The 17,026-nt window shown below is 41.2% G+C and overlaps 1 long non-coding RNA gene across 1 annotated transcript in view; it reads left to right on the forward strand.

The window, feature by feature from the left end:
* The window catches only part of LOC115839328 (uncharacterized), a 48,303-nt gene that overhangs the window by 21,819 nt on the left and 9,458 nt on the right, over positions 1-17,026 (forward strand). The window lies entirely within an intron of this gene.

Raw genomic sequence — 17,026 nt, forward strand, 5'->3', positions numbered from 1 at the left:
TAGTTAGGGTCATGGGGCTCTTCTTCCTCACAACCTGATTCTGCCCTGAGGCCTTCAGCCACTCCTGACCTGAAGGTGAACCTGATCACCTCCTATTTCCATCCACATTTCAAAACCAAAAATGGGGTGGGTGGCAGAGAGAAGATCAACCTGGGAATCCAGTCGTCTTAGAGCTGGAAGCAACCTTGGACTAATCCCTCACTTAAAACATGAGATTCTGTCATCGGATTATAGTGTAAGGTAATGTATTGGAGTTTTCTATAGATTTGGAAAAAAGAATCCTAAAACCTGAAATGGTTGCACATTGCTATTTAATAACGTTTTCTACAAGCAAGGGGCTATTTTGTACAGACTGGTGTGGAGGGATCCTGCAAGGTGTAACCGGAGGGAATTGATTTCATTACCTGTGCTGCCCCCTAGTGGTGGAGTTAAAAAGGCACACCCAGGACAGGACACAGGCATTAGGGCCTCCAGGAAACAGACATTTACAGACATGAGAATAGACAATTACCCATCATTAGAAACAATGCCACAATAACCTAGGTTTTGTCCTCCTCTTCAGAAATTAGAATAGCATCCATATGATTATGAATAAACACCTTTTATGTACAAGCACTGGAAAATCACATTTTAACCTTCAACACAAGACCATGGAAAGATGTTCTAAATATTCCAAGTATTATTCAGCAAACATTTATTGAAATGAGCCATGAGCCTGGCACTGTTCTAGGCTCTTGGGATAAAAAGGTGAATAATACAGAGCCTTTGACTAAAAGAACTCACAGTTCTTGCCCCGGAATGAACAATAAACAAATCATTACACAGTGTGATGTGCACGATAATAGACGGTATAATGATATTTTTCATATTTTCCATCTAAACAATAGCAATTCAACAAAATGAAAATGGAGGAGTACAGGGATACTCTCTTCCCTCTCCTAATATCTGAAACAAACCTTCCATATCTGCCGCTCCAGGCTCCTCTTTTAAGATGCAAACACCCAAGAAGGCTGATGTCCTTGTCAAAGCCTGAAGTCAGCCTGAGGTCACAAGATGCAACTTTCAACAGATAATTTTCCCCATCTTCCATAAAGTTTTAAATGTAGTCTTTAAAGACAAAACAAAACAAAAAACCACCACCAAAAAAAAAAAAAAAAAAAAAACCCACTTGCCTACTAGTCACATTTTAAAAAACACCTATTAACTTTACCACTTTATTATTTTTCCAATATCAGTGTAGAAGCAACAAATTGTCTTTTTACAATAATATTATTAACAGCATCAAACATGAGAGATATCAGAGAAGAAAAACTAACTTGCTAGATATAGGATTGCCAAAACAAAACAATGGAAAGGGAAAACTTTTAAAACAGGCCAAATTACAAATTAAATAGAAAATAGTTGGAAGTGTGGTAATGAAGCAAACAGAAAAAACTTAGCAAGCAGTATTGGGAAAAGAAAATAGTGTCCAGAGCTCTGGGTGTCTTTGTCATCAAAATGGAAGATGGAAAAGAGGCAATATGCATTGATCCAACTGTGTTAACAAATTTCAGTAAAAAGCAAATTGAGGGACTTCCCTGGTGGCGCAGCTGTTAAGAAACGGCCAGCCAATTCAGGGGACATGGGTTCGAGCCCTGGTCTGGGAGGATCCCACATGCCCAGGAACAAATAAGCCTGTGTGCCACAACTACTGAGCCTGCATCTAGAGCCCATGTGCCTAGAGCCCAAGCTCTGCACCAGGAGAAGCCACCGCAATGAGAAGCCCGCGCATCTCAACGAAGAGTAGCCCCACTCGCCGCAACTAGAGAAAGCCCACGCGCAGCAACAAAGACCTAATGCAGACATAAATAAATAAATAAATAATTTTTTTTAAGTAAAAAAAAAAAAGTAAATATATTCATCCTCAGTAGGTAAACAAAAGGAATAATGCTTTAGATTTGGGCAAATTTGGTTAAAAAGATGGAAGCAATTTTGAACCATTTAAAAAGAATCAGGCCAAAATTTAGGATTAATTTAATTGGGATTTAATTAGTAATTTAGGGGGAAATGTTACCTAAACAAGTGATAACCAAGGAATGACAGACACATTCTAAAATATCAAAAGCTAACAATGTCTTCATGTCAGTGTCTCTGAGAAAGGACTAAAAATGATAGTTTTCACTTTTAAAGAAGGTTGAATGAAGTTGGATCACAGAATCTACCTCCCTCAATACCTAATGATATAAATCACCCCAAAAGAAACAGCATAATTGCCTTGGAGTAACCAACATGGAAAAGGGTATAATGCCAGGCTATAAACTTCAGAAGGAGATGTTGGTTAATGATAGAGAAAAAAATTTTTGACAAGGCTCTGCCAGGTATCAAACCTACTCTCATCAACAAAATGAGTCCAGAGCCATTGGACAGCGCAGGTGCAGAGTCTAGGACCACAAAACCATAAGGACTTCCAAGAATGTTCACTGTTGTCTCAAAATGAAAAAAAAAAAAAAAAAGAAATGAAAATTAATAAAAATTTCATTGCTGTATTATTAAAATCCCTTCAGATATTTTTATAGGAAAATTATATGTAATGTGAAATATGCGATCCTTTTAACCTGTTTGATACAGTAAAGAACAAGAGTGTCTCTAAAATCGAAGACCTGCCATAATTTCTAAGAGGCCCTGCTACTATTTTCTGTATTGAGAAGAAGGGAACTGAGGGAATAGCTTTTTCTAGTCATGGAGTGAAAAAAAATTGTTCTAAAGGTCAGCATTGACTTCACTTTTGCTTCAGTTATTTTTTTCTGTTAAATTCAAACAAAATATGACAACTCAAAAAAATTTTTTAAATCTTGCTGGATAGGCTCCACAGGAGAGTGGAAATGACAGAAAATTAAAAACTTAAGAACAGTGACTAGAAATTACTCAACCTGAAAAACAGAGAGAAAATATTTTGGGGAAAAAAAAAAAATGAACAGAGCCTCAGGGACCTGTGGAACAATAGCAAAAGTTATACTACTTGTGTCATTGGAGTCCCAGAAGGAGAGAGAAAGAATGGGGAACTGAAAAAAACATTTGAAGAAATAATGACTGAAAGATGTAAACCTGTTGATTCACAGAACTGAATGAAATCCAAATCAAAGAAATCCATGCCAAGACACATTGTAATCAAACATCTGAAAACTAAAGACAAAGAAAAAAATCTAAATGCAATCAGAGAAAAATGACACATTTCCTATAGGGGAATGGCAATTCAAATAACAGCAGATTACTCATCTGAAACCATGAACCATGGAGGTTGGCAGGAAGTGGCACAACATTTTTCAAGTAATAAAAGAAAGGAATAGGTGATGTGAATTCTGTGTCCAGAGAAACCGTCCTCAGGAAGGAAAAAGAAATAGACATCCTCAGATGAAAGAAAACTAAGACAATGTGTCACCAGCAGACGTACCCTTAAAGAATGGTGAAAGGCAGTTCTCCAGATAGAAAATGATAACAGAAGGAGGCCTGGGATTTCAGAAAGAAAGAAAGAAAAAAAAAAAAACAGCAAGGGAATGGGTAAAAATATGGGTAAATATAGTAAGCTATCCTTCTCATGAGTTTCTGAAATCATATTTGATGGTTGAAGCAAAAATTAAAACAGCGTCTATTTGGTGCTCAATATATGTAAAAGAAACACTTAAAAGAATTATGTTCTAAAAGTAGGGGGTTAAAAGGACCTAAATGGAAGTAAGTTTTCAATATTTCACTTGCAGTTAAACATCAAAATCAATAGATTGTGATGTCATGTATGTATCTTGTAATACCTAGAGCAACCACAAAGAAAGGTATACAAAGCAATATGCTCAAAAAAAGTGCAAATTAAACAAGATGGAATCCTAAAAAAAAGAGGCCAGGCACCCCAAGAAAAATAAAGAAAAGAGAAATAGGAAACAAACAGAAAACAAATAATAAAGTAGCAGACTTCAGCTCCAACATTTCAATAATTGCTTTAAAGGGAAACGGTCAACACATACTAATTAAAGGGCAGAGATTAGTAGAATAGATTTTTTTTTAACTAATTAATTTAGTTAGTTAGTTTTGGCTGTGCTGGGTCTTCGTCGATGCGCGAGGGCTTTCTCCAGTTGCGGTGAGCGGGGGCCGTTCCTCATCACGGTGCGCGGGCCTCTCACTGTCGCGGCCTCTCCCGTTGCGGAGCAGAGGCTCCGGACGCGCAGGCTCAGTAGTTGTGGCTCACAGGCCCAGTTGCTCCACGGCATGTGGGATCCTCCCAGACCAGGGCACGAATCCGTGTCCCCTGCATTGGCAGACAGATTCCCAACCACTGCACCACCAGGGAAGCCCCAGAATAGATTTTTAAAAAGAAAAGAAAGTGTAATCCAACTACGTGCTGTCTACAAGAAACTCACTTCAAACACAATGACATAGGGAATTTGAAAGTAAAAGGATAAAAAAAGCTTTGTCAAGCTAACATGAAAAATAGTGAAAGCAAGAGTAGTGGTATATTGATAACAGAAAAAAATTAAATGGACTTCCCTGGTGGTGCAGTGGTTAAGAATCCGCCTGCAGGGGACACGGGTTCGAGCCCTGGTCTGGGAAGATCCCACATGCCACGGAGCAACTAAGCCCGTGCACCACAACCACTGAGCCTGTGCTCTAGAGCCCGCAGGCCACAACTGCTGAGCCCACGAGCCACAACTACTGAAGCCCGCGTGCCTAGAGCCCGTGCTCCGCAACAAGAGAAGCCACCACAATGAGAAGCCTGCGCACCACAACGAAGACTAGCCCCCGCTTGCCGCAACGAGAGAAAAGCCCGCACACAGCAATGAGGACCCAACGCAGCCAAAAATAAATAAATAAAATAAATTTATTAAAAAAAAATTTAAAGAGGGTTATTGTATAATGATTTTTAAAAATCCACCAAGAAGACATAGAGACACTAAATATGTATGTACCAAACAATAGAGCTTTAAAATTCAATTAAGTGTAAAACTTTTAATCAAAATTAGCATTATAGTGTTACCATTTATTCAGAATTACTTTAGTCTATCCACCCTTCCATCATCTATCTTTCAGTCTTCCTGTTTATCCGTCTATGAGCCCAGAGGGTGAACGGCATGTATTTTCCTCTATTAACAATGGTGGTTTGTAGGCTGTGGGGTTGGGAATGGCTCTTTACCATCTTCTTCATCCTTGCTATGATCGTTGATTTTTTATTAGATGAGCACTTTTTAGAAAAGTAAAGTCATAGAAATAAGCAACTAAATTAAAGTAAAATAATATATAAATTAATTTGTTCAGTGTTTAAACTTTTTATTGGCACTCTGTTAGATTCAAATTAGATTTTGGAATAGTATCTCACAGAAGGCAGATGTGTTCAACTTAGGTTAACTCTGCTTTTGCCTGTAGTTTAATTTAAGCAATTTGCTTTTGTAAAGGGACACAGATCCAACCTATTTTAAATATATGTAAATGCTTATTTATTTAATTAAAATGAGATAGTGTCAAGTACTCATTTGAATAACGCAGAGCATCTTGATCTGTGTTCTGGGGGACCATGTGTTATATGTGTGTGGAGATTACTGATGCTCTCAGCCATCAGGGAGGCCTCAGTTTGGCCTGGGGCCCTGGGCATTTATCTTAGGCCACAAGCATTGTTGTCCGTTAACCCCTATCTGCTATAGAAATGTTATTTTCTGTGCGTGCTATGATTTAAAAAAAAGGAGCTGGGCGATTTATCACACCCTAATGCATAAGTCATGTTGGTCAATGAAGGTGAAGCTTCTTCTGAATTAACAAAAAACCTCACTAATATTTATGCCAATTTAAATATAATTAAACAGAGCAACTGATTATTAAGTAAAACAACCCATTTGAATTGCAGAATTGTAAGGTTGTAGGTTACATTTCACAGATCATAGCAATAATCTAAGTCTATCATTAAGACAAGAGCCAAGGACATCCAAGACATTATTAAAGAGGAAAGAGAAGAAATTTACCCTGCCCAACATCCGAACTTTTATGAAGCTACAGCAATTAAGACAGTGTGGTATTTCTACAAAGATAAACAAACTGACCAATGAAACTGGCCCATGAAGGAGAATACAGAACTCCCAAACAGTCCTCACGTAGTTAATCTTTGATATAAGATATAGATGGCATGGCAGATCAGCAAGGAAAGGAGGGATTTTTCAATAAGCACAACTAGAAAAAAATTGTTATTGGTATAGGGAAAAAATAAAATTATAGTCCTAACTCCCTCTATATACAAAAATTAATTCCAGAGGATCATTCTTTTTTTTTTTTTTAACATCTTCATTGGAGTATAACTGCTTACAATGTTGTGTTAGTTGCTGCTGTATAACAAAGTGAATCAGCCATATGTATACATATATTCCCATATCTCCTCCCTCTTGTGTCTCCCTCCCAATCCTACCCCTTTAGGTGGACACAAAGCACCGAGCTGACTCCCTGTGCTATGCGGCTGCTTCCCACTAGCTATCTATTTTACATTTGATAGTGTATATATGTCCATGCCACTCTTTCACTTCATCCCAGCTTGCCCTTCCCCCTCCCCGTGTCCTCAAGTCCATTCTCTACGTCTGTGTCTTTATTCCTGTCCTGCCCCTAGCTTCTTCAGAACCTTTTTTTTGTTTTTTTTTAGATTCCATATATATGTGTTAGCATACGGTATTCGTTTTTCTCTTTCTGACTTACTTCACTCTGTGTGACAGTCTCTAGGTCCATCACAGAGGATCATTCTTAAATGTCAGAAGCAAAATGTTAAAATGTTTAGTAGAAAGTAGAAGCAAGTGAGATGCAAAAATGCATTTAACTATTAAAGGAGATTAAAATTTTGGACTATAGCAAAATTAAGAAATTCTTTCATCAAACGGTGAAAAGAGAAACTATAAAATGGAAAAAGATATTTGCAGCACATAAAACCTACAAAGCAATAACATGTCAGCACAGTTTAAGGAGCTCTTACAAATTAATGAAAAACAACAATAGAAAATTGGCAAAAGACATTAATAGGAGTTTCACAGAGAGGAAACATCCAGCCAATAAACACATAAAAAATTGCTCAATCTCAGTAATTAGGAAAATGAACAATGAGACGTTTTGCGTCTATTCTATTGGCAAATATTAAGAAGTTTGACAATACCAAATATGGAGAGATTGTGGATCAAATATGAAGAGAAAGCTATTTATTATTTGGTCAGAGTTTAAATTAGAACCACCACTTTGGAAAACAATTTGGATTATCTCATGAAGTTGAGCATTCTCATACTTTATGACAGAAAAATTCCTCTAAGTATAAGCTGTAGGGAAACTTGCCCATGTGTACTGGAAGACAAAAAAAAAAAAAAAAAACCCTCACATAGTGCCATTCATAATAGCAAAAATCTGGAAATAAACCAAAATGTTCATTCATAAGAGAATGAGTAAATTAACAGGAGAATGGATATAAGATACATTTAAAAAAGAAAAACAACCAAGCAATGTGTTGCTTAAGCAATCATATATATGCGATAAAACATTTTTTTGAAAGCCCAGGAATCATAAGCATAAATTCAGGGCAGTGGTTACCCCTGGGCTGGAGGGTATGAAGCAAGGAGAAGAACAGGGGTAGAGCAGATGTTAGTAGATGTTAGGCCAGAGTTCTTGTTCTTGGGTTGTGTGGTGGGTTCACAGGTGATCACTGGTTTATTCAAATGCACTCAAATATATTTACATAGAGGCCCAGGAACAGTCAAGGATGACCTAGGAACCAAGATGTGCCATGAACCAAGGATTATGATGAATCCATTTTGTGTACTTTAAGCCATTTTAATAACAGAGAAAAGTAAACCAACAGAAAAGAATTTTTAACAAATGGAATATTGGGCTTCTTGTCATTTTCTTATTCTACAATTCTTCATTACCTCTTTAGCAATGTTTTATTTTCAATTTGATTCCTTGTAAGATTTCTTACCTTTGGTTCTTCAGATTTCTTTTCCAACTCTATTCTTAAATATATAGTGTTCACTATTTGTTAGTATCCAGGTGAGAAAATTCAGAATATGTACTTTTATTTTAAAAATTATTTATTTATTTATTTGGCTGTGCCGGGTCTTAGTTGCAGCATGCGGGATCTTTTAGTTGCAGCATGCGGGATCTTTAGCTGCAGCATGTGAACTCTAAGCTGCAGCTTGTGGGATCTAGTTCCCTCACCAGGGATCAAACCCGCTGCATTGGGAGTGCAGAGTCTTAGCCACTGGGCCACCAGGGAAGTCCTCAGAATATGTGCTTTTAAAGGTTCAGTTCCTGCAACATGTTCTAAGTATTCATGTTTCATGTAAACTATTATTTCCTTTACAATTGTAACTGTCATCTAGAACACAGTGGCACTATACTTACTCTACAAGTGTTTGGGTGGATTTTTAAAGTAGCCTAAGGTAGGATTAAATGCTAGTTTCTAACAATACAGATTCATCAATGGCCTAGCACACCAATCTACAGTTGCTAATTATCTCTGTTTTTTTCCACTGAGTTGGAAAGGGAAAGTACAAACTCTGTGAAGTTAGACTAGTTGTGTTACCCATAACATTTGGAGGGCTTTGTTCTTTCAGCCTTTTGCTGTTCAACTGTCACACGCAGCATCTTAGGTGAAAAGGTCCTCTTGTATGGGGATTTTCCCATAGTGCCTTGTGATGCATGAGCGCAGACCCTGCCTTTAGAAGCATTTAAGTATTTTGTATATCAGTGTGACAATTAAAGGAACAAATTGTTATTGTATGTTTAGTTCCTGAAGATAAGACCACAGTGACAGTAATGAGGTCAAGACATGGTATCCAGAGAGGGTGAGACTTGGTCTTTAAGAGTGAATTCCCTTTACCTCTCTGCCATGATTCATTGACCAGAAAGTTTAGATGGAGCAATGCAGCAAATAACAAATATCCTGGTGTGTAATCACTATCGTGTGCTGCTGATACATGTGATGGTCACTAGACCTGTCTTCCTGTTGACAACAGGTAGGTTGAAGAAAATGTCTCCTTGGGGATTTTCTTGAGTCTTTAAATTGTATCAGAATGAACTTACTTAGAGTTCAGGAAGCTTGGAACACAGGTTGAATTTTAGTCTTTGGCAGGTCTAGGTTAGAGTAACGGGCCTGTCCTTTGTCCTTGTAGCCTCAGGTCACCCTTGGGAAAACACCATGATGCCACTACTGATTTTGAACTTGATGGAGAGTGGGTTGCTAACCCCTGTGTCTAGGGAGAAAAAGAGACATTAATGCCAAGAGTTATGAAATGAGTGGGACTGACATCTGCTTATTATGGGAGGTAGGGGTTTAAGATATAAGAACTTAGGATTTGACAGCCATATTCGTTCGTGGGGCTTGATAAAACCCTGTCCAGTGACCTTTAGGCAATGTGAAAACTGATTAACCCAAATGTGAAACCAGTGTTATCTCACGATCATCCAGAACAATTGGTAGAGCTCTCTTACTTGTGAATGAAATATCACACCTCAGAGGTATTGTTATAATCCAACACAGCACCATTCAGCCCACGTCTATTCTTCCAGAAGTGCCTGAAATACCCAAAATCCTACAAATTAACATTTCATATGGCGAGAGTGCCTGTCTTTTTTAAGCTATAGATTTCATGTTTATAAGAGCTACGGGCAGGGCCAGTTTCTGGGGGTTTTTAAAATTTATTTACTTTTGGTTGCGTTGGGGCTTCATTGTTGCACAGGGGCTTTCTCTAGTTGCGACGAGCGGGGGCTACTCTTCGTTGCGGTGCATGGGCTACTCTTCGTTGTGGTGTGTGGGCTTCTCATTGCGGTGGCTTCTCTTGTTTCGGAGCCCGGGCTCTAGGTGCACGGGCTTCATTAGTTGTGACACGCGGGCTCAGTAGTTGTGGCTCACGGGCTCTAGAGTGCAGGCTCTGTAGTTGCGGCGCACAGGCTTAGTTGCTCCGTGGCATGTGGGATCTTCCCGGACCAGGGCTCGAACCCGTGTCCTCTGCCTTGGCAGGCAGATTCTTAACCACTGCGCCACCAGGGAAGTCCAGGGCCAGTTTTTTTGTTTTTTGGTTTTTGTTTTGGTGGTACGCAGGCCTCTCACTGCTGTGGCCTCTCCCATTGCGGAGCCCAGGCTCCGGACGCGCAGGCTCAGCGGCCATGGGTCACGGGCCCAGCCGCTCCGTGGCATGTGGGATCTTCCCGGACCGGGGCACAAACCCATGTTCCCTGCATCGGCAGGCTGACTCTCAACCACTGCGCCACCAGGGAAGCCCCAGGGCCAGTTTTAACACAGATCATAGCAAGTTTATTTTTCAAAATGCAATTTTGATATTTTACTATTCCTGTTGGGTAGTGGAGGCATTGTTGATGTATAGGGCTTTACAAAATGTTTACACCATCCCATAAAAATCCCACTCGCTCTTAATGGACAAGGTGTTTCAAATGTTGGAATACAGTCTTTTAAAACTTGCTGAATAAGTATTTGAATGTGAGCTGCTTCTACCCATCCTGAAAAGATACTAGAGCATATATCTATAAGGATAACATTTTATTTGAATAGATCGTCTGAATAATTACAAATATCCTTCCAGGAGAAGGATGAGCTACCTTCTTTGTCTTTAAGGTTTTTCTCTTACTGTAAGCTTGAAAAATAGGGCAGTTCTGACAGTCCTGGTAAGCTCCACTGGCAAAACTGTAGAGCATGTTACTCACATCTAATTATTCACAGAACCCCTTCTTTGTTCCTGTGTGCCAAGCTGTGAGTTAAATTAGTGGGAGATGGAAGTAATTTTTTGGCAGTACCAAGTGGCCATCGAGGGAGTGCCAAAGATAATTTGGGAACAAAGTCACCCTAACAGATTCCTAAGTATTTTCCCCCACTGAATTTAGTGTTGTCAGAGAAGACTGGTCATTTTTTTAAATCCAGGGTCCAATCTGGGGACAAGGAATAGCAATGACTTGTGTTAGCGACCTAGCAATTTAATCGTCACAGAGGTGGTCATAGAAGGGCCATTTGGACATCTCACCTCCTGCGCAAGTGAGACACCCTTATGGTTTTATAACCATCATTACCTCAAAGCATAGCCAGTGCCATTGAAAATGTTAACACGTTTTTTTTTTTAAGAGGAAACAGTACTCACTTGAGGAAGAAGAGGTTCTGCTGCCTGGGTGCCCTTGGTGTTCAGCTCAGTGTGGAGCGAGGTCGTTTCCTGTCATGTTGGCTTGAGTGGGCTGGTTATTGTCTAAAAGTTTTCTGTCTTCCTAGGCTGCCCCTTTCTTTGGAAGCTTTTTTTTTTTTTTCTTTGGTTTGCACCCACTGCCCTTTCTGTGTTGCCAGCTTCTCTGTTATTCAATCCGGGATGCATGAGACAATAAGAAAACTCAGGGAACTCACTGCCACATCACTCCCTGGGTTCTGAGGTCACTTCCCCGTCTCCCTCCTCCTCTCCCCTTTCAGAGTTTTCTATATTTGCTTTATAACATCCAGGCTTTCTAGCAGAAGGAATAAGAAGAGTGAATTGACTCCATCTTGGTCTCTCCAGTATCTTTGTATCAGTTAAATAGGAATTCCATTGGAATTGAGACACACAGCATGAATTTCAGAGGTCTCTAGGGATGCACAGAGTGCGCTTCATCAGAGTTTTCTCCAGTAGAAACCCTGCACCTGGGTCATTTTTTAAAAATCAACTTTTGGGAATTCCCTGGTGGTCCAGTGGTTAGGACTCCTCGCTTTCACTGCTGAAGGAGCAGGTTTGATCCCTGGTTGGGGAACTAAGATCCCACGAGCCGCATGGCGCAGCCAAAAAAAAAAAAAATCAACTTTTGGTTGGTTTAATATTTAATAATGAATATTTTATATACAATTGAATGCACTTAAGACTGCACTTTGATGTGTTTTGACAAATATATACACCCATGTAGGCATCACCACCATCAAGATATCGAATATTCTCGTTACCTCCTAAAATCTTCCTTCTGCCCCTTTGCAGTTTCTAGAGTCCTAATCTCTTCCCCAGGCAAGTACTAATATGATTTTTCTCACTGAGAGCTTGGTATTTTGCCTGTTCTCATCCCTTATTTAAGTGGAATCTTATAGTATGTACTCTTGTCTGGCTTCTTTCACTCAGCAAGATGCCTCTAAGATTCAACCATGTTGTGTATATTGGTAGTTTGTTACTTTTTACTGGTGATGGCTATTCCATGGTACAACTATACCTCAGTTTGTGTATCCATTCACCTCTTGATGGACATTTGTGTTGTTTCCATTTGGGGCCCTTATGAATAAAGGTGCTATGAACATTCACGTACCAGTCTTTTGGTGGACATGCATCTCTATTTCTCTTGAATAAACAGCTAGAAGTGGAACGAGCGGCTCATATAATAAGTGGATATTTAACTTTTAAGAAAGTGCCAAGCTGATTTCACAAGTGGCTGTCCACGTTTGCATTACCAGCGGCGGGGTATGAGAATCTCATTACTTCATATCACATCCTTGCTCTGGCCGGGGTCCCTGCCTCCAACACCGATGAGGATCCCTCCAGGCCAGTATGGTTTCGGTGCAACACTCAGCCGACGGCACTTCTTGGTAAAGCTAGTCCGTGCCCACTCCCCACGGCCCCCCATCTTAGCTCTTTAAATTCCCTGCACTGGAGTGCTGGGTTAGGACAGACTCTGGGATCTTCTCTTGCACAGACCCAGAACCACTCTTCCCATTTGACTTTTGACCCCGACAGGTCTTCCTCAAATCTAACCCCACATTTTTTTCAGCACAGGGGAATGCTTTCTTTTTTTTTTTTTTAAACATCTTTACTGGAGTAGAATTGCTTTACAGTGGTGTGTTAGTTTCTGCTTTATAACAAAGTGAATCAGCTATACGTATACATATGTCCCCATTATCTCCTCCCTCTTGCGTCTCCCTCCCACCCTCCCTATCCCACCCAGGGAATCCTTCTTTAAGGGAAAACTAATACTGCCAGTTGTTGTTAAGAAGCTCAGCCTGAAAGAGGTGTAAAAATCTTTTGGAGGGGTACTAGAGACTGGTAAACCAATCAGGTTTCAGTGATCTGGATAGGGGGTAATGAACAAGATAACTTTGTAGCTGTTTGAATCCCAATAGACCTGGAGCCTATTAATATTAATACAAAATTTTTTTCATTGAAAACGAGGGAAAAAAGACTTTATGCAAAAGAAATATTCCTCAATTAATTCCAATAATTCAGTTTCAATTAATTTGAAAATAACTTTTACCATCTCTTTCTCTTTATAGTGGTAGTCATCAGGACATTAAATTTTATTTGGAAAATCCCTCAACCCACCCCACGCTGGCTAGTATTTTTTCCATTTTCTGGTGGTCACCTTCTCATTAGACCACCTACTAGGAATCCTACTCAATGATACGTCTCTCCTTAAACAGCAGGGACATTTTGGTCATGACATCACTGCAAGAGGCCCAGAGAAGGGGGCCAGGTGAATTTAGTCCTGTATGGGCCTTAGTTTCCCCATATTTAGATTGAGAGTATTTTAAAAAGTAGATCTCAGGCCACGTGACCTGAAATCTTGTGAATGTACATTACAGCCTCAAGTAGTCTGCAGAACAGGATGGAAGGTGTCTGAGATGGTAAGAGATGCTTCCTCCAGGGCAAAACATTTCCTAAAAGGACAATTTTCTTTCAGGGTGTGGTATCCGGAATTTTTTCGCTGTAATTCTGTAGAATACGTTAATCTAGCAAGAAGAAAAATCACCTGGTGAACTTCCAGCTGAATCAAAGCTGATTCATAAAGTGTCTACCAAGTGTTACTCACCTCCGTGCTCAGCCCTCAGCCCTCACTTGGAGGTCGGCATGACCAGGCAGGCACAGTGGGTGGAATTCTCACATGCCCCCCCAATTCCTGCCCGCTGGTGTCCATGCCCTGTATGATTCTCACCCCTTGAGTGCAGGCGAGACCTGGGAATATGGTGGGATTTCACTCCTGTCATAGGTTAGGTTACGTGGCAGAAGTGAAGGGATTTTGCAGATGTAACTGTCTCCAACTGGTTGCCTGTGAATAATCAAAAGGGAGATGATCCTGGCTGAGCCTGACCTGAGCAAGTGAACACCTCAAAAGGGGGCCTGGGCCTTCTCTGGAGGGAGGAGATATTTGAAGTGAGAAATCCTCCTGCTGGCCTAAAAGCAAACAGCATGTCATGAACCGCCTGTAAAGGGGCCCTCGAGGCGAGGACCCGAGGGTGGCTCGTAGTTGCTGAGGGTGATGTCCGGCTGACAGTCAGCCAGAAAACAGCCATAAGGAACTGAGTTCTGCCAATAACTTTAATGAGCCTGGAAATGGTTTCTTCCTGAGTCAAACCTCCAGATGAGAACACAGCCCACGGGCACCTTGATTTCAGCTTGGTTGGCCCCTGACCTGAGGACCTAGCTCCACTGTGCCTGGACTCCAGACCACAAAACCTGTGCGAGAATAAACATGTTGTTTTAAGATGCTGAGTGTGTGGTAAATGGTTTTGCATCAGTAGAAAATGAAAGCAGCAGGGACCAATCCATATTCACATTCTTGCAGCTTTCTGCAGAAGCTGCTTGCACCTTGAATTCACAGCACTAGCACAGCCGCCTTGCACATACATACGTGCAGTGAATCCAACCTATTATGAGCTCTAGGAATCTGAGGGAAGCCATGGACGATCCCTTAGGAAATACATGAGCCTTGATGTAGGACAGAACTGATTGCTTGTGAAGTCCTAAGCCATGTGCTATATATGCATCCTCTCTAACCTTTCCAACCACACTGCAAGGATGATGTTATGGTTATAATTATTTTATGAATAAGAAAACTGAGGTTCACGGGGGTGAACGAAAATGCCCAAGGTCATGTAGTAAACGAGCAGAGACATCAGGCTTTGTGACTGGACCTTGCTGATCCCAAAGCCAGGGAACTTTCAATTTCACAATGGCTCCTTCCTGTTTCTGACCTCCACTTTGTTTTTGAGTTCCTAAAAGCCACATCATCATTCGGCTTCCCAGTTGCCCAACTCTGTGGCATGCTCACGCAGTCACTCCTTGCTTGGAGCGATGCCTGGAGCCCAGACTCTCCTTGTTGGTCTTCTTGCTCATGTATGTTTGCTGCTACCCACACACAACACCATGGACAGGTGCTCCCGACTTCATTCCGCCAGCTATAGGAGCTGCTGCTGCTTTGCTTTCTGGATCCTAAGGTGACAGATGGGTGAAAGAAGAATGGAGTTGGATAGAAAATTGAAAAGGAAAGCAAAAAAGAAAATTATGGTGTGTTAAATGCATTGCCAAGAGACTTCGAAATTTTTTAGTTAAGAAAACCAGTGTATACATCACAGGATAGGGGTCTGCCCATTTTCAACCAAATTTGACTCCAACTCTGTAGTGTGCCAGCTCTATCCTGAGGCTTGTTTACCCTCCTTTAAGGTGGCTTCTTTAAGTGATGCACTAAAGTATAGTTGTGGGTCATCTTGAGGGCAGGTTCTGGAAAAGTGAGTCTCTGCCATTTGTTCACATTGTTCATAACTATCTGAGATCTTGCATTCTTCTACTCTCTCCTCCAGCTACTCCCCCCCACCCCCACCAAGAAAAGATCCTTTCTGATCGTCTATCACTTTGACCAACTCTCCATACACATGCTTATGCAGTATCTCACAAGGACAAAGCTCTGAGGATCAGGTGTAAGGTGTTTTCCCAATCTGTTTTACAGACACACGCTCCCTTCTAGATTCCAGGTGCATGCTTTGGCTTGTGTTTTCATTCGGTGTCCTTTAACGAAGTGAGTAATCGGGGGATTGTAGAAAGAGCAACGACTTGGGAAGCAGAAATGCCTGGATTCATGTTCAGGTACTACCAACCACAGGCTGTGTGACCTTAGGCCAGTTGTTTAACCTCTGAGCTTTCAATTACAAAATTTCAACTTCAGTTAGCAAATTGAGATGATAATGCTACTTCCTAAGATTATTGTGAGAATTAACGGAGATACTGTTTGTGAAGAGCTTGGCATAGAGAAATTGCATAAGGGTAGCTACTATCATAAGCACATGTGGCAAAATCTGCATCCTCACTTCCTTTCACCCTGTCACAACTTCCTGTTCCCGCACTGTCGATTTGGCTGTGAGACGCAAGGCCTTCATGGCCGCAAGGAGACGTGTCGCATTAAGTTCTTGTGTTTTGATGTTTACCAGCTGAAGGCCAGGTGTGACAGACAGAGAACACTGATCTGCCTCTTCCCTCTCCGTCCTCCCCGCCACCAGGTGAAAATCCTCCGAGCTGGGGAAGGGAGGAGACCTGGTGAGGAGAGAGCCGGGGTGAGTCCATGCTGAGGGCCTCACAGAAGGAGCCCTGCTGTGCAGCCCCTTAGATTTGGGGTTCTGCAACTTAGAACAGACTGGCACCCCATTTCCTGCTTGGATCCCTGAAGGAGAAGCTCCCGCCGCGCCCGCCCCATCATGGTAGCTGTAGAATAAGGCATAAGCGGTAGAAAGGGCTTAAGTAGGTGGGCTGGGGGCAGCCTCCCAGACACCCTGCTTGTCCCACCAGGGCTCAGGAAACAGCTCAATAACCTTCCTCTGTGCTCTGAGATGCAGCTGACTTTGATGGGTGAAGGGCAGCAGAAGAATATGCCGCCCTGAAAATACCTCTTTGGCATAGGATTCGTTTGAGAAACCACAGACACAGGAGAAGCTCTGAAAACAAAGGAGAAGTTACTCTTTTGCAAGAGAAATGTACATTTACAAAGGAAATTTCCACTTGTAGGGTTCTCTCCCTCTCCATACCAGGAAGGGAAGGAAAACTCTTAATCACAAGGGACCTATCAACGGAGGAGGTACAGACTGAAATCTGTGTGACAAACCTTACCCTTGTTTACCTTGCTCTTCCTGGCAACCGTCCCCATAACTGAGCTCCCCTCTCTTTTCTTTCTTTTGTCTTTAGTGAAGAGGTTATTCAAGCCAGTGGTTTAGGTCATGTTGGGGAGTTACTCAGTTTTGCTGGGTGTCTCCCATGTACACACAGGTTCATAAACTTCTGTT

The sequence above is a fragment of the Globicephala melas genome, chromosome 21, assembly GCF_963455315.2.
Source record: "Globicephala melas chromosome 21, mGloMel1.2, whole genome shotgun sequence".
Lineage (NCBI taxonomy): Eukaryota > Metazoa > Chordata > Mammalia > Artiodactyla > Delphinidae > Globicephala > Globicephala melas.